General features: G+C 39.6%; 2 pseudogenes; one reads left to right on the top strand and one right to left on the bottom strand.

The window, feature by feature from the left end:
• Positions 1-493: 493 nt before the first annotated feature.
• LOC105466287 (keratin, type II cytoskeletal 8 pseudogene) lies at positions 494-23,044 on the top strand (annotated as a pseudogene).
• On the bottom strand, positions 5,670-6,630 carry LOC105466288 (carboxy-terminal domain RNA polymerase II polypeptide A small phosphatase 2 pseudogene; annotated as a pseudogene).
• Positions 23,045-23,587: the final 543 nt, after the last annotated feature.

Genomic DNA, 23,587 nt, shown 5'->3' with positions numbered 1-23,587 from the left:
TCTTTGCTGCTAAACTGACCTGTAACGGGAGTCATTATGACCCTTACGGTACCCTGAGAGGATGAATGGAGACTTTTCTTAACTGAGCTGAGCCAGGAGATAAGACCAGCTCTGGCTAAGTGGTGGCCAAAAGTGTGGGTGGAAGACAACCCCCCAGGGTTGGCAGTCAACCAAGCCCCCGTACTTATAGAAGTTAAGCCTGGGCACAGCTAGTTAGGCAAAAACAGTACTCAGTCCCCAGAGAAGCTCTTGAAGGTATCCAGGTCCATCTCAAGCACCTAAGAACCTTTGGAATTACAGTTTCTTGTCAGTCTCCATGGAATACTCCCCTCCTGCCAGTTCCCAAGCCAGGGACCAAGGACTACAGGCCAGTACAGGATTTGCACTTGGTTAATCAAGCTACAGTGACTTTACATCCAACAGTACCTAACCCGTACACATTGTTTGGGTTGCTGCCACCTGAGGACACCTGGTTCACCTGCTTGGACCCAAGGGTTCAAGAACTCCCCCATCATCTTCGGGGAGGCATTGTCTCGAGATCTCCGGAAGTTTCGCACCAGAGACCTAGGCTGCGTGTTGCTCCAGTACGTTGATGACCTTCTGCTGGGACACCCCATGGCGGTCGGGTGTGCCAAGGGAACAGATGCCCTACTCTGGCACCTGGAGGACTGTGGGTATAAAGTGTCCAAGAAAAAAGTTCAGATCTGCTGACAGCAGGTACATTACCTGGGATTTACTATCCAACAGGGGGAGCGCAGCCTGGGATCAGAAGGACAGCAGGTCATTGGCAATCTACCGTAGCCTAAGAGCAGAAGGCAAGTGAGAAAATTCTTAGGAGCTGTGTGATTTTGCAGACTGTGGATCCCAAACTTTGCAATATTAGCCAAGCCTTTGTATGAGGTCACAAAGGGGGGGACCGGGAACCTTTTGAATGGGGATCCCAACAACAGCAAGCTTTTCATGAGTTAAAGGAAAAACTTGTGTCAGCCCCAGCCTTGGTGCTACCCGATCTGACAAAACCTTTTACATTGTATGTGTCAGAGAGAGAAAAGATGGCAGTTGGAGTTTTAACCCAAACTGTGGGTCCGTGGCTGAGGCCGGTGGCCTACCTCTGTAAACAACTAGATGGGGTTTCTAAAGGATGGCCCCCACGTTTGAGGGCCTTGGCAGCAACTGCCCTACTAGTACAAGAAGCAGATAAGCTGACTCTTGGGCAAAACTTGAACATGAAGACCCCCCATGCTGTAGTTGAATACTAAAGGACATCATTGGTTAACTAATGCTAGACTCACCAAGTACCAAAGTTTGCTCTGTGAAAATCCCCATATAACTATTGAAGTTTGTAACACCCTGAACCCACCACCTTGCTCCCAGTATCAGAGAGCCCTGTCAAGCATGATTGTGTAGAACGGTTGGACTCAGTTTACTCTAGCAGGCCTGACCTCTGGGACCAGGCTTGGACATCAGTAAACTGGAAAAGAGCAAAAAGAAAAAGACTACCATTAAGTGTAAAAAAAAAAGAGAAATTAGTCATGTGAGAAGACGTGGATGTGGATGTAAATGTAAAAGCAGTCAAGTTAGGCAAGGATTCAAGAGCCGGACAAGGCTAGAGAGAGATTAATGTGCGAGATGCAAAAGGAAAGGACACTAAAAAGGTAAATGTTCAAAGAGGCCATCAGCCAAGGGCTGCCGCACCTTGTAGGAACCAAATACTAATCTGATCAGACTGACAGGAGCTGAAGAATATAAAGACTAGGGCGGACTAAGCACCTTTTCATTAGGCTCCCAGGAGCCCATGGTCACATTAAAAGTTAAAAGCAGCAAGATTCTGCCGTATCTGGATTCCAGTAACTCACTGAAGGCTAAGCCACTAAATAGAGTTACAAAGGGGGAATGGGGAGGAAAACCCCCTCTAAGTAACTTAAACAGTAAGAAAAGCCATACCTTGTGAAAACTTGCTTATAGAATTTACAGAACTGCCCCATGCTGGAGACTATTGTACATGCTAGTACTTGTTTGCTCATTTAAGATAAAATTAAGTTTTTGCCTATGGTCCTCCTCTGAGTCAGGTGCACCCCCACCAAACAAACTAGGTATTTGCCCTATAAAATTTTGTTTGGTTGGCCACCCCCAAATCGTAGGTCAAATTAAAGGTGACTGCCAGAAACTAAAGAAATTAACCTTAAGAAAGCAAATGCAGGCTTTAAAAATAGCCATACAAAGTGTTCATAATAAAATAAATGAAAATGCCTATAAGTCTGACACCCCTTTAAATCTAGTGACTCTGTTTAAAGTAAAATCTAATTTTTCTATGACCCATATAGGATGGGCCCTATACTGTAACCTTGTCCACTGCCACTGCTGTTAAAGTTGCAGGTGTTGTGTCTTGGATCCACCACAGTCAACTAACACTGGCAGCTCAGGAGAAGTGGACAAGCTAGCAGGACACAGATTATCCAACCCAGCTGATCCTGAGATGAGACCAAGCTACTGCTGATGACGACAGCCCTGCTCTGGTCACTCAGGAGGCTGACTAGTCTACACACGGCCGAAGCTTGAGGACTCATCAAGCAAGTAAATGTAGTTAAAAATCTTAAGACTAATAGTTTTCCTGTAATACTGTTTTCCTATTGTTCTGTCACTGTATTCAACCTTTTTCCTAGGTAAGGACCTCTTTTGTCCTTGCTGTAAATTGTTTTGTTGTTGTTACCCCTCCATAACCATGCTAGAAGAAACACCTATATGAGGTGTCCCCACTGTACACATACTACTTAGGAAACCCAAACTCGGCCAGCCCAGCAACAATTCCGGGTCTTACAGTCATTCTTTAAACATATAAACCAGAAGGTACCAGAATCTCTTCCTTTAGAGGTTCCTTAGTAGAACCTCTTTCTTTAGTAAAAGCAGAAAAAAAGCCTATTTTCTCAGTTGGCTGAAAACATTGCTGGCAGCCTAGACGTTTCTTCATGTTAAGCTTATTAAAAGGCTAACATAAGAGACCAACGGCCTTGAGAAGCAAAAGAGTGAATGCCTCAAGATAACTTTACTTTAACTCTTTCCCCAAACAGATGCCTCAAGTTCAAGCATCTGGCTCTAAAAAACTTCTGTTATTAAAATATACTGTGTTACTCGCTAAAAAGCTTTTAAGACCCAGTGACAAAACTAACCTCCTTAGGACATGACAAAGTTGATACATGTGCCTGTACAGGTTTAACACAGGTTTGATCCTAGGTCTTCATTTAGAAAACAGTTTCCAGCTATAAAAATTTAACACCCTCATTATACGTATGTTACTGGTAATAGAAAGTTACTTGCTGTTCCCCTGTGTATTACACTTGTTCCTTCAAATGATAAAAGGTTTTATAGCTACCATGGTTCATCAGAAAACTTCAGCATAAGTATATTACAGAAACCACTATTGTTCTGTCTTGCAAAGAGACTCAGAAAGTAAAAATAAAAGTGAGAACTGCCACCAATTAGTGAAAATTCTCAAAGTGGGGGATAAGGAAGGAGACCACTACTACTCCTGCTGCCCTCCTCCCCCCACCTTGCCTAGTTCACAAGACAGGAGAAAAGAGAGAGAGAAACAAAAGTAAGATAAATAGCCAGACAACCTTGGCACCACCACCCAGTCCTAGGAGTTAAGCAAAGTAATAAGAATAACATCAACCCCTGGCCTAAACTACTTGTGTTATCTGTAAATTCCAGACACTGTATGAAAAAAGCATTGTAAAACTTTCTGTTCTGTTAGCTGACGCATGTAACCCCCCAGTCACGTTTCCCACACTTGCTTGATTTATCACGACCCTTTCACGTGGACCCCTTAAAGTTGTAAGCCTTTAAAAAGGCCAAATATTTCTTTCTCGGAGAGCTCAGCTCTTAAGACGCGAGTCTGCCGAGGCTCCCGGCTGAATAAAAAACCTCTTCCTTCTTTAATCCGGTGTCTGAGGAGTTTTGTCTGCGGCTAGTCCTGCTACAGTCAAGTGCTTACCCTCTGAAGATGTCTTCCTTGGTCTTTGCCTCCATCTGGGTGTCACAAACTCTGAACTGGATCCCAAGGTTTTCATAAATGCACTTATGTTTGCTGTGGCTGTCGCATTATGTTGTGTGGGATGTGCATGCAGGACCTCCCATTCTGTCCTCTTGCTTATGTTACTCTCCTTTATGTTTCACTTTCTGAAATGCATGTCAAGCTTGTGATTTTTAGATTCAAAAGTTGTAAAATAAATTGTTCAAATTTAAACATTATGTAAGTTGTAAATAAAATTTCTTGTAGGTGCTACATATTTATTAAAATTTTTCGTTGTAATTTTAAGCCCACTGTAGGCAGAAAGGAATCATTAAAATTTATATTCTTTTTTTAGTCTGTATCTAAATGATGTTATATTTTAATTCCAAATATTTACTTTATACCTCAGTAATGCTCGTTTTTTGCAAAATTTATGTTGTTCTTTTAATTGAAAATATAAAACTTTTTAGCTCCTGAAAGCTATATTATAGTCATATGGTTTTATTACATTTTGTGGTAAGAATAGTAGCAACATATTGAGAACATAATAAAATTCACCTGTCTTTTTAGTGCTTATTTATTAAAATCTTCTCATTAGAACCTGTTGTTAATGATTGTAATATATTTTCTGTATAATTGTACTGCAATTTATTAAATGCCAATGACTTGAAATGTCTGCTTTTCATGAGTACACACAGTTAATAGCTGTAGATATCTAAAGAATTACTTTTCATTGTATATCTATGCTGTATTCAGGATTTTATGCATTAAAGTCTCCTCTTATTTTCAATTCTGTGTTATTTTGTTTCTTTTCTGGAGGGGGTATGTTTTCTCAGATTGGTGAATTGTATTTTTGCTTTTAAAGCTTGATATTATGAGTTGAATGATAATTTTTAACTCGGTACACTTTACAACAATGTGATGTTTAATTTATATGTGAATTAACCATGTCTGTTGCTTATAGACATATCTATGTGTTTTTCAACTATGTAAGTATGACATCTTTTTTTCCTTTTTTTTTTTCAGTTTTGGATAGTCTTTTTGTAGTTGAAAGATAATTTTGAAACAGAGTCAAAAGAACAGAAATCATTTATCTGTTCTCTTGTAGGGCAGGGAGACAACCTGAGCCTTGGGGAGATGCAGAAATGATCCATCTCTGGCACTTGGCTGGAGGTAAGTAAGCATAGCCTTTGGGCCACAAGACTTGATGACTTGAGTACTGGCCTGGACATAAGTCTCCATCTTCCCTGAAATGTCAACTTTTGTCTGCAACAACTGGCTGGAGAAATATTTCAGAAAGACGTGTGCCTGGAACACCAAAAGGCATACCCTTCCTTTCTCCTTGGCATAGGCCTTGCAACACTGAGGAAAGACCAGATTTGCAATGGAGTGTTCAATAGTCTTCATCCCTTTGGAACTCAGTGGCTCGTAGGGTGACAGGAGAGGAGACAAGCTAACTTGAGAAAAGTCTTGGTCTTGCCGTTTCTCCCCCACTGAAACACTCTACATGTGGGGCCACAGTTCATGGCAAAACACGCATGCTTTCTTTCTTTCTCTCACACACACATCTCGGGAACCCAACTATTTGTTGGCAGGTAGCTCTGGGCATCCTTGGTCTGACATTCACCCACTCAGCATCTAAGCTGTCCTAAAGCTCTTTTCAATCACTTCTCATTCTTTCCATGCCCATGAGGCTAGGTGCTCCATCTTCCACTCTGTCAGGCTGATCATAAAGGCATAGGGTGTGAAAGTCCCCCATTGTGATGGTCACTGCTGGGAAGCAGGGAAGGCTTAGGGCCCACTGCTGTACAAGGCTAATGTAGATGCTCTCTGCTCCACTCACCTCCTCAAAGATTGATGACAGGTTCAGCAGTTGATATCAGTCGTGTTATCAAACCAGGACTGCACAGGCACTGCATTCTCTGGGTGGAAGATGTAAGAAGCAGGCGAGTTGTCCAGGATGAGAGTTTTCTTCAGGTCCCTCCCCAGTTGGCTGAGGTCCTTGACATAGCAGCCCTGGTGGAACAAACACGACTCATGGGATAGGCAGCCCCAGAACACCCCACACCAGTCCAGCGGACCTGTCACAGGATCTGCATTCTTATCCAGGTTGGAATGAAGAGAACACATTTAAAGAGTTCCTCCATTCATCTCAGGAACTTACCCATCTAAGGAACTTACCCACATAAGGCCTCTTCAGCACGTGGATATGGTGAGTGGTCCCCTCAATCTCTACAGGCACTAGGGAGTCAGCATTGCTGATTGGCTTAAAGGAGCTATGCACAAGGGTTTCATCCAGGTCAGTGACCATACAGATCCTTCCTTGATCTTCGTCTGTCACCTTGGGAGCAGGTAAGTTCCTGGGATCTGATATAACTGATACTGGAGACCCTGGAGATGATCTGATTTAGCAGTGGTGTTGGCTTCCTCCTTATGTGTGGAGAGCTCAGTCAGGGAACTTGACTGGCCAACATGCTGGGTGCAAGAATGGCAGAAAGGGGCCTTGTAAGATGTGACAAACATGAAGGCTCTTAGGAGAGGACTTTGGAAACCAGGCCTTGCTTGGTAAGGACCAGGGCATCTTCCCTACATGCCTAGGTGATGATGGAGCCATGTTCCATCTAACAATCCTGATGGCTGGGCTGACTGGGTGGGGAAGACTGGTGGGCACACTGTCTGGGCTGGGCTGGGGGACATGGGCCAGGGCCTGCTTTAGTTCCCAAGAGTCTGACTTCCACCGCTGTTCACATTCCCCCTCTCATTTCCATCACTGGCCAGGAAGGGAGGCGGCCTGTAGGGAGTGGCTTCCCAGGGTGCCCCCAGCCCTGATTCCCCCAGTGGCAGCTTCTGGATCCTCAGTTTGGGTCTAACATAGAGAATACACCAGATAGGCATTTTTTTTCAACTTTTATTTGAAGTTTAGGGGTCCATGTGCAGGATATGCAGGTTTCTTACATAGATAAACGTGTGCTATTGTGGTTTACTGCACAGATCATCTCATCACCCTGGTACCAAGCCCAGCATCCACAGCTATTCTTCCTGATGCTCACCCTCCCCTCCCCCATGCCATGAAACAGGTGCCCAGTGTGTGTTGTTCTTCCTGATGTGTCCCTGTGTTCTCACTGACCTCCTTCCACTAATAAGTGAGAATAATAAGTGGTTTTTTTGTTTGTTTGTTTGTTTTTCTGTTCCTGCATTACTTTTCTGAGAGTAATGGATTCAAACTCCAACCATGTCCCTGAAGGAGACATCATCTCATTATATTTTATGAGTTCATAGTGTTCCGTGGTGTATATGTACCACATTTTCTTTTTCCAGTCTATCATTGATGGGCATGTAGATTGATTACCTGACATTGCTATTGTAAATAGTGCTGCAGTGAATATGTGTGTACATGTATTTTTTAAAATAGAATGATTTATATTCCTTTGGGTGTATACCCAGTAATAGTACTGCTGGGTCAAATTGTATTTCTGCTTCTAGGTCTTTGAGGAATCTCCACACTCTCTTCCACAATGCTTGAAATAATTTACTCTCCCACCAACAGTGTAAAAGTGTTACCTTTTCTCCACAACCTCACCAGCATCTGTTGTTTTGGACTTTTTATTAATAGCCATTGTAATTGGTGTGAGATGGCATCTCATTGTGGTTTTGATTTGTATTTATCCAATTATCAGTGATGTTGAGCTTTTCATGTTTGTCGGGCACATGTATGTCTTCTTTTGAGATATGTCTTTTCATATCCTTTTTAATGGGGTTGTTTTTCTCTTGTAAATTTTGTTTAAGTCCCTTGTAGATTTTGGATATTAGACATTTGTCAGATGGATAGGTTGCAAAATTTTTCTCCCATTCTCTATGTTGTTAGCTTTGATGATAGTTTATTTGGCTCTTCAGAAGCTCTTTAGTTTAATTAGACCTGATTTGTCTGTTTTTCCTTTTGTTACTACTTCGTTTGGCATTTTTGTTATAAAATCTTTACCCATGTCTATATCCTGAATGGTATCATCTAGATTTTCTCTTCTAGGGTTTTTGTAGTTTTGAGTTTTACATTTAAGTCTTTAATCCATCTCGACTTAATTTTTATATATAGTGTTAGGAAGGGTTCCAGTTTTAATTCTCTGCATATGGATAGCCAGTTCTCCTAGCACTATTTATTGAATAGGGAGCCCTTTCCCTAATTCTTTGTTTTTGTTGACTTTGTCAAAGATCAGATTGTTGCAGGTTTGTGGCTCTATTTTGTTTCATTTGTCTATCTGTCTGTTTCTATACCAGTACCATGCTGTTTTGGTTACTGTACTCTTCTAGTATAGTTTGAAGTTAGGTAGAGTGATGATTCCAGCTTTTTTTTTTTTTTTTTTTTCCTTAGGGTTGGCTTGGCTATTTGGGCTCTGTTTTGGTTCCATATGAATTTTAAAAGTTTTTTTTCCCTAATTCTGTAAAGAATGTCAATAGTAATTTAATGGGAATAGCACTGAATCTATAAATTACTTTGGGCAATATGGTCGTTTTCATGATACTGATTCTTCCTGTCCGTGAGCATGGAATGTTTCTCCATTAGTTTTGTGCCCACTCTGATTTCTCTGAGCAATTGTTTGTAGTTCTCCTTGAAGAGGTCCTTCACTTTCCTTCTTAGCTGTGTTCCTAGGTATTTTATTCTCTCTGCAGTAATTGTGAATGAAAGTTCATTCATGATTTGGCTCCCTGCTTGCCTGTTGTTTGTGTATAGGAATGCTAGCTACTTTTACACATTGATTTTATATCCTGAGACTTTGCTGATGTTGCTTATCAGCTTAAGAAGCTTGTGGGCTGAGACAATGAAATTTTCTAAATATAGGATCAGGTCACCTGCAAACAAAGATAACTTGACTTCCTCTCTTTCTATTTGAATACTCTTTATTTCTTTTTCCTAATTTTCCTGGCCAAGGCATCTGATACTATTTTGAACAGGAGTGGTGAGAAAGGGCATCCTTTTCTTTTGCCAGTTTTCAGGGGGAACGCTTCCAGCTTTTGCATATTCAGTATGATATTGGCTGTGGGTTTGTTGTATATGGCTCTTATTATTTTGAGGTATGTTTCTTCAGTTCCTAGTTTATTGAGAATTTTAAACCTGAAGGAATGTTGAATTTTATTGAATGCTTTTTCTGCATCTATTGAGATAATCTTGTGGTTTTTGTATTTAGTTCTCTTTATGTGATAAATCACATTTATTGATTTTCGTGTGTTGCACCTACCTTGCATCCTGGGCACAAAGCCAACTCGATTGTGGTGGATGCACTTTTTAATGTGCTGCTATAGTTGATTTGCCAGTATTATATTGAGGATTTTTGCACAGTATTCATCAAGAATATAGGCACGATGCTTTGTTGCTATTGTTGTTGTTGTATCTGTGCTAGGTTTTGGTATCAGGATGACGCTGGCCTGATAGAATGAGTTAGAGAGAACTTCTTTGTCTTCAATATTTTTTAGATAGTTTTAGGAGAAAGGATACCATCTCCTCTTTGTAACTCTGGTCAAATTCAGCTGCAAATCCATCTAGTCATGGGCTTTTTTTTTTTGGTTGTAGGCTATTTATTACTGCCTCAATTTCAGAACACATTAATGATCTATTCAGGGTTCAGTCTTGGGGAGGATTTATTTTGCAAGGAAACTGTCTATGTCTTCTAGATTTTCTAGTTTATGTGCATAGAGGTGTTTATAGTATTCTCTGATGGTTGTTCATATTTCTGTGGGATCAGTGATATCTCCCTTATTATTTCTAATTGAGTTTGATTCTTCTCTCTTTTCTTATTTGTTTGCCTAGATAGTTTTCCATCTATTTTATTTTATTTTATTTTTCAAAAAACCACCTACTGGATTGGTTGACTTTTTTTTTTTTTTTTGGAAGAGTTTTCAGTCCCTCTCTCTCCTTCAACTCAACTCTGATCTTGGTTATTTCTTGTTTTCTGCTCGCTTTCAGGTTCATTTTCTCTTCGTTTTCTAGTTCTTTTAATTGAGATGTTAGGCTGTTAACTTTAGATCTTTCTAGTTTTTTTTTTTTTCCTTTCGTCAGAGTCTCACTCTGTCACCAAGGCTGGAGTACAATGGCATGATCTCAACTCACTGCAACCTCCACCTCTTGGTTTTAAGTGATTTCTGCTGTCTCAGCCTCCCGAGTAGCTGGGATTACAGATGTACATCACCACACCCAATTAATTGTTGTATTTCCTGTAGAGATGGGGTTTTGCTATGTTGGCCAGGCTGGTCTTGAACACCTGGCCTTGAGTGATTTGCCTGCCCCAGTCTCCCAAAGTGCTATAATTACAGCCATGAGCCACCATGCCCAGCCCTTTCTAGCTTTTTGATGTGGATATTAGTGCTATAAATTTCCCTCTTTTCTTGGTTTCTAGTGGTTATTCTGTCTAAGTGAGTAGTCCAGGAAATAATCTTAAATTCACAATCTACTTATAGTTTAAATCTATATAATTATGTGAGAAGAACTTTTTGTTATTTAAAGGTGATGTTTGAAAGATTTTGTAACTGTGCATTTTAGGTAGTCTTAAATTTCTAATTGTAGTTAAAAACATGTCATTGTCATGTCTAACATTTTAAGTATATGGTTTAGAAGTGGTAAGTATAGTTCTATTGTTTTGCAATAGGTTTCAGATAATTTTTGTCTCACTAAAGTAAAAGTGAATACTCATTACTTTTGAAGGAACTTAGTTAACTTGCCTTAGATACATAGCAAGAGAAGGGTCCATGGAAAGTCCCTGGCCCTTGGGTCAGTGCCTCATCCCTGCATAACATTAAAAAAAAAAAAAAAAGCCTGGAAAAAATCAAGCTGCAGGCACTAACAAGGGAACTAGCACATGGTGTTGTGCTTGAAGTCATGCCCACGGCTGCACAGATAGAAAAACCTCTGGCCCATTTGGTTAAAAACTTGCACAAACCTCCAGCTCACTCAGATAAAGGAACAAGATCAACCTGGCATAGAAATGCCTTTGAGCAGGCACAGCAGCTCATGCCTGTAATCCCTGCAATTTTGGAGGCAGAGGTGGGTGGATCACCTGAGGTCAGGAGTATGAGACCAGCATGACCAACATGGGGAAACCCTGTCTCTACCAAAAATACAAAATTAGCCAGGTATGATGCTGCATGCCTGTAATCCCAGCTACTTGGAAGGCTGAGGAAGGAGAATCGCTTGAACCCATGAGGCGGAGGTTTCTGTGAGCTGAGATCACACCATTACACTCCAGCCTGGGCAACAGGAACAAAACTACTTCCCCCCCCCAAAAAAAAAAAAAGAAAAGAAAAGAAAAAAAGAAATGCCTTTGTCCTTTGTACAGTCAGTGGGCTCCCAGGCAATAGTTTCTTCTCCTTTTGTGGGCATGGCCACAGTGGGCTCTGAAGCATTCCGGTCAACACTCTCCTTTATTTGGACTGTAAGTCTGACCTCTGTGAATATTAACTTCAGCCCCTGATTGCTCCCGGGCCAAGCTCCTGGGCCAAGTTTTCACCTTAGCTTCTGATAAGTCCTGGGTCAAGCTAAGCAGAATCTATGAATCATCCCTTCAGCTCCTGATTGATCCCAGGCCAAAGTCCTGGGCCAAGCTGAGCCACTTGTTTTTCAAGACAGCCTGTGAACTAGGCACTTTCCCTTCCCTTCCCTTCCCAGTCCCTAAAAACCCTGGACCCCAGCCTTATAGAGGGTACCCCGTTCAGACATCTATCTCTGCTGTCAAAGAACTTTCTTTTCTTGCTTATTAAACTTTCACTCTAACCTCACCTTCGTATTCACGCTCCCTAATCTCCTTAGAGGTAGAACAAAGGACTCTGGGTATTATCTCAGATGAGAGACTGTGACATCTTGGTGCACTGCTGAGACTACAACACGTGGTTTCTATGAGTTTGACTAAATATTTTACATAAGTGTAATTATGCAGTCTTCCTTTTTGAGTGTCTTATTTTACGTTAAGAATGTTTTCAAGATTTGTCCTTAGTGTAGTACTTTTCAAGATTTCCTTATTTTTAAGACTGAATGCTATCCCAGTGCAGATAAGTGCACTGTTTTTTGAATCTACTCATCCTTAAAGGCACATTTGCTTCCAGGTAGTATGTTTGTGAGTAATACTACAATGTACATAAATGTGCAAATATCTATTCCATGTTCTGCTTTGCCTGTTTGGGATATTTTTGACACACTGATTTAGTACCATGTGTATTCCCTTGCTTTTGTTGTCTGATCCATTGATATTACCTCCCCCAAATTATTGTCAAGACCAATTGTCATGAAGCTTCACCCTTCTGTATTGTGCTAGGAATTTTACAGCTACAGGTTTTACATTATAGTCTTCATTGATTTTCTAAAATTGACACATGCAATTGTACATATTTTGGGGAAACAATTATATATATATATGTTGTATAATGATAAAAATCAGAGTGCTTAGTATATTTATTGCCTCATGCATTTGTTATTTTTGTGGTGAGAACATTCAAAAGCTTCTTCTCTTGCTATTTTATTTTATCTTTGTTTGTTAATTTTTTTTAGAAACAGGATCTTGCTCTAATACCCAGACTGGAGTGCAGTGGTGCAATCATAGCTCACTGTAACCTCAAACCATCTTTGAACCTTAGCTCCCTAATTAACTGAGACTACAGGAACCTGCCACCATGCCTGGGTAATGTTTTTATTTTTCATAGAGATGGGGTTGCACTTTGTTGTCCAGGCTGGTCTTGAACCTCTGCCTTCAAGTGATTCTCCTACCTCAGTCTCCCAAAAGGTATGAATTGCAGGAATGTGCCACCATAATTGGTCCCTTTTAGCTATTTTGTAATATGCAACACTTTTCATTAATTATTATTACTCTACTGTGTAATAGAAAACAAAAACTTATTTCTCCTATGTAATTGTAACCCAATACCTGTTAAACAGCCTTTCCCCATCCTTCTGCTTCAGTCTCTAGTAACCCCTGTTGTATTCTTTGCTTATATCAACCCTTTTTTTCAGACTCCTCAAATGAGTGAGATAATAAGATCATAAAGTATTTGTGTTTCTCTATGTGGCTTATTTTACTTAACATGATATCCTCAAGGTTCATCCATGCTGTTTTAACTGACAGAATTTTATCCTTTCTTATGGCTGAATATTCACTGTATATATATATAGCACATTTTCTTTATCCATTTATCTGTTGCTGCACATTTCAATTGATTCCATATGTCAGCTACTATAAATAGTTCTGTAATAAACATGGGAATGCAAATACCTTTTTGACACAGTGATATCCTTTCTTTTGGATATACACCCAAGAGTAAAATTACTGGATCATATAATAGATATATCTTTAATTTATTTCAGAAACTTCCATATTGTTTTCTATAATGGCCATACTAACTTACAATTCCACCAACAATGTATATGTCCACTCTTTTTTTATATCCTCACTACTACTTGTTTTATTTATTTATTTATTTGTTTTTATTACACCCATTCTAATGGGAGTGAGGTGGTACCCCATTGTGGTGTGGATTAACATTTCCTTGATTATTAGTAACGTAGAGCCTCTTTTTATGTTGCAGTTAGCCATTTTTGCGTCTCTTTTTGACAAACATCATTAAGATTTTTTGCATATTTTTAATTAGATTATGTGTGTTTTATTTTGAGATTTTAAAGTTTCTTATATATTCTGAATATTAGCCTTTTGTCAGATGTATAGCCTGAAAACATTTCCTTTCATCACCTAAGTTGTCTCTTCAATCTTTTAGTTGTTTTTTTAATATGAAAAAGTATTTAAGTTTGACATAATGTTGTTTGCTTATTCTTGATTTTGTTGCCTATGTTTTGAAGCCTCATTTTAATAATCCTTTCCCAGTCCAATGTTATCAAGCATTTTTTCTACATTTTTCTCTAAGAGTTTCATAATTTGTGGTATTACATTTAAGTCTTTAGTTTTAGTTGATCTTCATATATGGCAAGACACAAGGGTCTAGTATTATTTTTCTGCATATAAATATTTAAATGGCCCTGTAACATTTATTGAAGAGATTAGCTTTTCCTTAAAGTGTATTCTTGGTACTTTTGTTGAAAATCAATTGGCTTTAGGTGCATAAATCAACTCTGGGCTTATTGGGCACATTAGTCTACGTGTTTGTTTTTATACCAGTACAGTGCTGTTTTGGTTACTATAGCTTTACAGCAAGTTTTTAAGTTTGATAAAGTGATGCCTTCAACTTTGCTTATTTTGCTGAAAGTTCCTTTGTCTAGTCAGTTTTTTGTGGATCCACATAAGTATAGAATATTTTTTCTATTTCTGTGAAAAATTGTCATTGGTATTTTGATAAAAATCATGTTAAGTCCGTAGATCACTCTGTGTAGCTGTATTCACAGTATTCTTCCAGTGTATAAACAAAATATTTTTTTATTTATTCATTTGTATTTTATACTTTTTATCCACATTTTGTAGTTTTCAGTGTAGAGATCTTTTACCTTTTTAGTTAAGTTTGTTGCTAGGTGTATTAGGGTTCCCTAGAGTAACAGAACTAATAGGAGAATATATATATACACACATATGTAAATGGGAGTTTATTAAGTTTTAATTTACAGATCACAAGATGCCACAATAGGCTGTCTGCAAATTTGAGGAGAAAGGAGAGCCAGTCCACATCCCAAAGCTGAAAAACTTGGAGTCTGATGTTTGAGGGCAGGAAGCGTCCAGAACGGGAGAAAGATGTAGCCTGGGAGCCTAGGCCAGTCTCTCCTTTTCATGTTTTTCTGCCTGCTTTCTATTCACTAGCAGCTCATTAGACGGTGCCCACCCAATTAAGAGTGAGTCTCCCTTTCTCAGCCCACTGACTCAAATGTTAATCTCCTTTGGCAACACCCACACAGACACACCCAGGATCAATGCTTTCTATCCTCCAATCCAATCAAGTTGACACCCAGTATTAACCACTACATTAGGTATTTTAATTTTTGTAGCTTTTGTATATGCAGAAGAAGCATTGGATGAAAATCAACATTATGATGAAAACTCTCAACAAGTTAGGAATAGAAGGTATGTGCCTCAACACAATAAAGGCCATTTATGACAAAGCAATGCTAACATTATACTGAGTAAGGAAAAGCTGAAAGCTTTCTCTCTGAGACCTGGAACAAGACAAAGCATCCCCACTTTCATCCTTCTTACTCAATGTAGGAAGTCCTAGCAAAGGAAAATAGGCAAGAGGAAGAAATAAAAGCTATACTAATTGGAAAGGAGGAAGTCAAATGGTCTGTGATTTTGGACAAAATAATCTTATATGTGAAAAACTCTAAACACTACAGCAAAAACTATTAGAACTACTAAACGAATTCAGTAAAGTTGTAGAAAATCAACAAAGTAGTAGCTTTCTGTATGCTAATAGCAAACTATCTGAAAAATAAAATTTAAAATTCCATTTTAATAACAACCAAAAATTAGTTCATTTTGAGTTTATTTATTTATTTGAGGTGGAGTCTCACTCTGTCGCCAGGCTGGAGCTCAGTGGTGTGATCTCAGTTCACTGAAACTCTTGCCTCCTGGGTTCCAGAGATTCTCCTGCCTCAGCCTCCTGAGTATCTGGAACTACAGGTGCATGCCACCACCCCCAACCCCAACTAATTTTGTGTGTGTGTATTTTTAGTAGAGACATGGTTTCACCATGTTGGCCAGGATGGTCTTGATCTCCTGACTTTGTGATTCACTTGCCCTAGCCTCCCAAAGTGTTGGGATTACAGGTTGAGCCACCACACCTGATTAGTAGTTGTTGAAGCTGGATAACAGATCTACTATACTATTTTATTTTTATATGTTAAAAATAGTTTTTTTGTTAAAACTTGCATAAATAGACAAAATTTGTCTGTAATGTTAACTTGATTACCTTTGAAAAGGGAGAGAGGGAGTAAGTTATCTTCTTGGTATGAGTAAAGCTAGTTTAATTTCTCAGTTGTTAAAGTTAATGCTCTGTTATAATCCATCAAGTCTTACATGAATGTTTCTGTGTGCATTTCTGTATGTATGTTGCACATCAATAAACAATTAAATATTTTATATTTGCTCAGAAATTTTAACTCAGCGTCTCAGTAGAAAATATTTTATATGCATTTGAAAGATAATTTGTAACTAGTTCACCAAAAGGTCCTGGTTTAAAGAAGTGGTTTTTGGGCTTGGCCACACACTGTAATCAAACAAAGAACTTTAAACACTATTGCTGTCTGGGTTTCATTCCAGAGATTTTGATTTTATTGCTGTGCTGCAACTTGGGTTTGAAGAATGCTTAAAGCCCCTTCCCAGGTGATTCTAATATGCTGCCAGGGTTCAGAAGCACCGGTTCAGGATGAGGAATGCATTAGCTGTTTGTGATTTTCATGTCTGTTGCAGGGATTTGACCCATTGGTACTGCCAGATTAGGGGTCTTGGAAAACGAATTTATTCTATTAAACTCAAAGTACGACTTGAAGACATACTCAGCTGTTTAGTTAAGTTGCAGCAGGAGAAAATGTCTCTTTGAGGATCTGTTTTTATGTTACTTGCTTTTAGAGAAGAGACTGTCTCTGGCACAGTAATTTGATTTAATCTATGTTGAAAACATAAATAGCCTGCAAATACCAAATATACATATTTATATGTGGAGTGCATTCTATGTGTTTTCAAATTTTTCCTATGATGTAAAATAAATAGTATAATGTGGTACCTTGGATTTCTCAGCCCTCAGCCATTTTCTTAAATTATTAAAAGACCTTCCAAGATGGTTCAGAAGCATTTTTCAGAGGAGATTATTCCTAATGGTAAAGGGTAATAAGAGATGGATAAAAATCTCAAATACATTCTGCCTCTACTTGCAGAACTGTCACTCTCCAGAGCCTCTAAGATCCAGGGAAGTTGCATAAGTTAGTGTAGTCTATGGAGATTATGAACATTTAACAGAGTTGGTCTGGACTGCCATCCTAATCTCTTAGTAGCTGTGCAGCTTTAGACAATTTACATGACTTAGAACAGTTATATAAACCTGAGCTGCAAGAAAAATAATAACACTGATTGCAAGAATGACAACCATTTATCATTCCTGTCTGATCCGGGCTCTCTGCAATGTGCCCTTGAGGCTGCTTTCCTGGAGGGAAAGATTTTCTTTTCCCAAATCTTGGATCTGGCTGGCCTTATTTGCTCTGCCTCATTCATACTTTTTGTTCTAATAAATAATTAGAAATGGTTAGCTTCTCTCCAACCTCTATCTAGTTAAAATTATATCTTATAAAATGTTGCCTGTCTTTACTATATTTGGCTATATTCATTTTACTCGATATTCAGGTTTACTAATCTTTTTATCTCTGTTTAATTTAGTGGTTAACCTATACATTGTCTTAATTTTATTATTATTTACATTCTACTGGGCTGTTATTCAAATGTGCTTTTAAACTTTATAGTCTCTTGTTTTTTTCACCAAAATAATATATTCTTCTATTTTTTGTTGTATTTTAACATTTTAAACATAATTTTAATATGGAAAGTGGTGGCATAGTTTTTCTTCAGAGATTTGGTTTTAATTGCTTGTGTTCTTCAGTTTTTAACTTGGTTCCAATATTTGGGAAATATCACATTTGAGATGTCTGTAGTCGTGTTCTGTGCTTATTCCATTTTTCCTTGGAGGAAGGCGGACAACAGGCAGATTTGACATCCTTGTTATCAATCAGTATCTGAAGGGATCACTTTTTTTCCAGTTTGATTACTTCTCTGGCTCATTCTCTTGATTTGCTTTTGCTCTCATCAAGTCCTTATATATTTTTAAACTCTATTCAATGTTTTTAGTGTTCTTGTAACTCCTTGAGGGTTTTTAGTTGTCTACATTAAAATATTTAAAAATATGTAGCCATTTTTTCTTGAAAGCACAAATATCCACAGTGTACACAAGTAGAATATTTCATAGACATTGAGCAGCATACAACATCATCCTATGAGATATTCTATTTTTTCATTCAAAACATCTCTCTCATCTCCCCTCCTTCTAGGATCTCCTCCTGGTTAGGCCCGCCTGCCTCCACTCCTGCCTCCACCATGTCCATCAGGGTGACCCAGAAGTCCTACAAGGTGTCCACCTCTGGCCCCCGGACCTTCAGCAGCCGCTCCTACACGAGTGGGCCCGGTGCCGGCATCAGCTCCTCAAGCTTCTTCTGAGTGGGAAGCAACAGCTTTCGGGGTGGCCTGGGCGGCGGCTATGGTGGAGCCAGCGGCATGGAAGACATCACCACAGTCACAGTCAACCAGAGCCTGCTGAGCGCCCTTAACCTGGAGGTGGACCCCAACATCCAGGCCTTGCGCACCCAGGAGAAGGAGCAGATCAAGACCCTCAACAACAAGTTTGCCTCCTTCATAGACAAGGTACGGTTCCTGGAGCAGTAGAACAAGATGCTGGAGACCAAGTGGAGCCTCCTGCAGCAGCAGAAGACGGCTCGGAGCAACATGGACAACATGTTCGAGAGTTACATCAACAACCTTAGGCGGCAGCTGGAGACTCTGGGCCAGGAGAAGCTGAAGCTGGAGGCAGAGCTTGGCAACATGCAGGGGCTTGGTGGAGGACTTCAAGAACAAGTATGAGGATGAGATCAATAAACGTACAGAGATGGAGAATGAATTTGTCCTCATCAAGAAGGATGTGGATGAAGCTTACATGAACAAGGTAGAGCTGGAGTCTCCCTGGAAGGGCTGACTGATGAGATCAACTTCCTCAGGCAGCTGTATGAAGAGGAGATCTGGGAGTTGCAGTCCCAGATCTCGGACACATCTGTGGTGCTGTCCATGGACAACAGCCACTCCCTGGACATGGACAGCATCATCTCTGAGGTCAAGGCACAGTATGAGGAGATCGCCAACCGCAGCCGGGCTGAGGCTGAGAGCATGTACCAGATCAAGTATGAGGAGCTGCAGAGCCTGGCTGGGAAGCACGGGGATGACCTGCGGCGCACCAAGACTGAGATCTCCGAGATGAACCGAAACATCAGCCGGCTTCAGGCTGAGATTGAGGGCCTCAAAGGCCAGAGGGCTTCCCTGGAGGCCGCCATTGCAGATGCCGAGCAGCGTGGAGAGCTGGACATTAAGGATGCCAATGCCAAGTTGTCCGAGCTGGAGGCCGCCCTGCAGCGGGCCAAGCAAGACATGGCGCGGCAGCTGCGTGAGTACCAGGAGCTGATGAACGTCAAGCTGGCCCTAGACATTGAGATCGCCACCTACAGGAAGCTGCTGGAGGGCGAGGAGAGCCGGCTGGAGTCCGGGATGCAGAACATGAGTATTCATACGAAGACCACCAGCGGCTCTGGATGTGGTCTGAGCTTGGCCTATGGGGGCTTCACAAGCCCGGGCCTCAGCTACGGCCTAGGCTGCAGCTTTGGCTCTGGTGCGGTCTCCAGCTCCTTCAGCCGCACCAGCTCCTCCAGGGCCATGGTTGTGAAGAAGATCGAGACACGCGATGGGAAGCTGGTGTCCGAGTCCTCTGACGTCCTGCCCAAATGAACAGCTGCGGCACCCCCTCCCAGCCTACCCCTCCTGTGCTGCCCCAGAGCCTGGGAGGGAGACCGCTATGTAGGGTACCACTGGGAACAGGAGACCCAACTGAGGGCCTTCAGCCCACCCACAGGGGAGTTTACTACGTGGGGACCCCCCTTGCCCATGCCTCCAGCTATAAAACAATTCAATTGCTTCTTTTTTCGATCCAAAATAAAACCTCAGCTAGCTCTGCCAACAACAACAACAAAAAAACAAAAACAAAAAACAACAACAACAAAAAACATCTGTCTCAAATGTGTAGTAAGCGTCATTTGTAAACGGTAGTTCTTTTGATACTTAGGATTTTGTTTTATGTGCATTTTTGAACACATATACTTAACTGTAGTGAACAGAACTGACCTAGATAGAAACAGAATCACTGTTTTTGTATAACATTAAGTTGATAGAATGATTTATCTTATTCAAGTCTTTTGACTCGAGTCACTATGCTTCCTTTAGTATTTCCCTTACCTCATAAAAGTAATTTGTGGGATTTTTTATTTATTTTATAAATTAATTAAAATACAATTTGTATATGAGTAAATATTACTTGTTGATTAAAATTTATAATTTCTACTGTCATTTTAGTGTCCTAAAATATATGACCTCTTGAATTTTTGCTTTTATAAAATTAACGATATTGTCAGACCTAAAACTTTGCCATTTATATTTACCCCTCTGTTATTGGAATACAGTGTGTATCTTCTGTTTACAGCTGAAAAATTCTACCAATTTTTCTCTCTCACTGGTAGACAAACTTTCTAATAAAGTTATCATTCCTTGTGTTCATTTAGCTACCGTATGTTAAACATTTAATTTATGGTGATCTTAATGTTATTTAATATGATTGTAAATATTTCAATTTGTCATTTTTCACAAATTTCTGTATTCTATGTTTTAGACTCTTAGCTATTAAGTATAGTGTGTGTAAATGACTTAGAATAGTTTCTGAAACATTGTAGGGGTTACTAAGTACTAATCACCCTGATTCATCAAATTTGTATATGTTATACAATTTTGTATGTTACACCATTCTTGCATTGTCTTCTTTTGAAAAATACCTGCTCTTGTCCTTTGCCAACTTTTTGATGGGATTGTTTTATCCTGTTTGAATTATATAAGTTCCTTATAGATTCTGAATATTAGACCTTTTTCAAATGCACTTAGTTTATGAATATTTTATCCCATTCTGTGGGTTGTTTAAACTCTTGGATAGCTTCTGTTGCTCTGTAGAAACTCTTTAGTTTAACCAGGTCACGCAGGTCAATTTTTGTTTTTGTTGCAACTGCTTTTGAAGATATAGCCATAAATTGTTTACCAAGGCCAATGTCCAAATGGTGTTTTCTAGGTCTTTTTTCCCTAGGGTTTATATAATTTGAGGTCTCACATTGAAGTCTTTAATTCGTCTCAAGTTAATTCTTTTTAATGTGGTGAAAAGCAAGGGTCTGCTTTATTTTTATTTATATTTCTAGCCAGTTATTCCAGAACCACTTATTGACTATGGAATCAATCCCCTATAACTTATTTTACTGACTTTGTCAAAATTCAGATGGTTGTAGATGGGTAGCTTCTTTTCTGCATTCTCTATTTTATTCCATTGGTTTATTTATCCATTTTTCTACAAATTCCATGCTGTTTTTGATTACTGTACCTGATATTTTGAAGTCAGGTAATGTAAAGCCCCCAGCTTCTTTCTGTTTGCTTATCCAATTGCTTTGGCAATTAGGGCTGTTTCTGTAGCTCCATATGAACTTTAGGATAATTTGTTCTAATTATTTGAAGAACAACATTGGTAGTTTGATAGAAATAGCATTCAATGGGTACATTGTTTTGAGCAGTATGATCATTTTAACATATTGGTTCTTTCGATCCATGGGCATGGAATGTTTTTCCATGTGTTTGTGTCATCTATGATTCTTTTCAGCAGTGTTTGGTAGTTTTTTCTTGTACAGATATTTTACCTCCTGGTAAAGATATGACAATATCTTTAATTTACACTCTCACCAACAGTGTAAAAGTTTTCCTATTTCTCCACATGATCTCCAGCATTTGTTGTTTCCTGACGTTTTAATGATCGCCATTCTAACTGGTGTGAGATGGCATCTCATTTTGGTTTTGATTTGCATTTCTCTAATGACCAGTGATGATGAGCTTTTTTTCATATGTTTACTGGCTGCATAAATGTCTTCTTTTGAGAAGGGTCTGTTAATATCCTTTGCCCGGTTTTGATGGGTTTTTTTTTTCTTGTAAATTTGTTTAAGTTCTTTGTAGATTCTGCATATTAGCCCTTTGTCAGATGGATAGATTGCAGAAAATTTCTCCCATTGTGTAGGTTGCCTGTTAACTCTGATGATAGTTTATTTTGCTTTGCTGAAGCTCTTTAGTTTAATTAGATCCCATTTTTCAATTTTTGCTTTTGTTGCCGTTACTTTTTGTGTTTTAGTCGCGAAGTCTTTGCCCATGCCTATGTCCCGAATGGTATTGCCTTGGCTTTCTTCTAGGGTTTTTATGGTTTTAGGTCTTACATTTAAGTCTTTAATCCATCTTGAGTTAGTTTTTGTATAACATATAAGGAAGACGTCCAGTTTCAGTTTTCTGCATATGGCTAGCTAGTTTTCCCAACAGCATTTGTTATATAGGAAATCCTTTCCCCATTTCTTGTTTTTGTCAGGTTTGTCAAAGATCAGATGGTTGTAGATGTGTGATGTTATTTCTGAGGCCTCTGTTCTGTGCCATTGGTCAATATATCTGTTTTGGTAGCAGTACCATCCTGTTTTGGTTACTGTAGCCTTTTGTATAGTTTTGAAGACAGGTAGCATGATGCCTCCATCTTCATTCTTTTTGTTTAGGATTGTCTTGGCTATGCGGGCTCTTTTTGGTTCCATATAAAATTTAAAGTAGTTTCCTCTAATTCTATGAAGAAAGTCAATGGTAGCCTGATTGGGATAGCATTGAATCTACAAATTATTTTGGACAGTATAGTCATTTTCACAATATTGATTCTTCCTATCCATGAGCATGGAATGTTTTTCCATTTGTTTGTGTCTTCCGTTATTTCCTTGAGCAGTGGTTTGTAGTTCCCCTTTAAGAGGTCCTTCACATCTCTTGTAAGTTGGATTCCTCGGTATTTTATTCTCTTGGTAGCAATTGTGAATGGGAGTTCACTCATGATTTGGCTCTCTGTTTGTCTACTATTGTGTATAGGAATGCTTGTGATTTTTGCACATTGATTTTGTATCCTGAGGGTAGAGGACTGTGTGCTCACAAACAAGAAGTTCCCGATAAGCCCTGCTCTTGCAAACAAAGCAGGACATTCCTTCTCTGCAAACAAGAAGGATAAAGGAGCCAGCTGTAAGCAGTGGCCTCTGGGAACTGGTCATTGTTTTACTGATCTTGTGAGTCAAGGAAAGGTCAGAGAAGCAACACATGCCCCGTGACTTGGCAACATTCCACAAACGGCTGGATAAAATAAAGCAGTGTGTGCTGTTCAGCGCGGCCGCCATGTATGTCTTGTCCTGTGTTGTCTTATGTGTTCATTCCTTTGTTTAGGAAACACGCGGACCCCAACAACTGGCGCAGCGAGCAGGGTCCGTGGCTCCAAGAGAGCAAGGAACCGGAGAGGGAGCACCCCGGGTTTGTAAGCAAAATAAAAAAAGGGGGACCCACGGGAAAATTATAAGGAATTCCACCTCTCTGGCCTCAGAATATTTATGGCTGTTTCAAGGACTGTTGCTGTCTATAGGAGTAGAATTGAAAGAAAAAGACTTTGAAGTAATTGTTTGCCCATGTTGAACAACATTGTTACTGGTTTCAGTATCGGACTAAAGTGCAGCTGAATCAGAGAGAATGGTTACAGGTAGTAAAAGCTTTGCTTAGAGCTCACCAGTTAGGGGATACTATGCCTCTAAATTTGTGGACCTTGTGTAACTCTATCACTCAGGCATTAGAGTTACTTGAGACTGATTCAGAGTGTGGTGATGTAGCAACAGGAGGAAAGGCATCTGAGGATTTGGGAAAAAATAAATCTGAAATGGAGCCCATTTCT

This window comes from Macaca nemestrina, chromosome 15 (genome assembly GCF_043159975.1).
Source record: "Macaca nemestrina isolate mMacNem1 chromosome 15, mMacNem.hap1, whole genome shotgun sequence".
Classification (NCBI taxonomy): domain Eukaryota; kingdom Metazoa; phylum Chordata; class Mammalia; order Primates; family Cercopithecidae; genus Macaca; species Macaca nemestrina.
The sequence above is the reverse complement of the archived record's forward strand: the minus strand, read 5'-3'. Positions and strand labels throughout refer to the sequence as shown.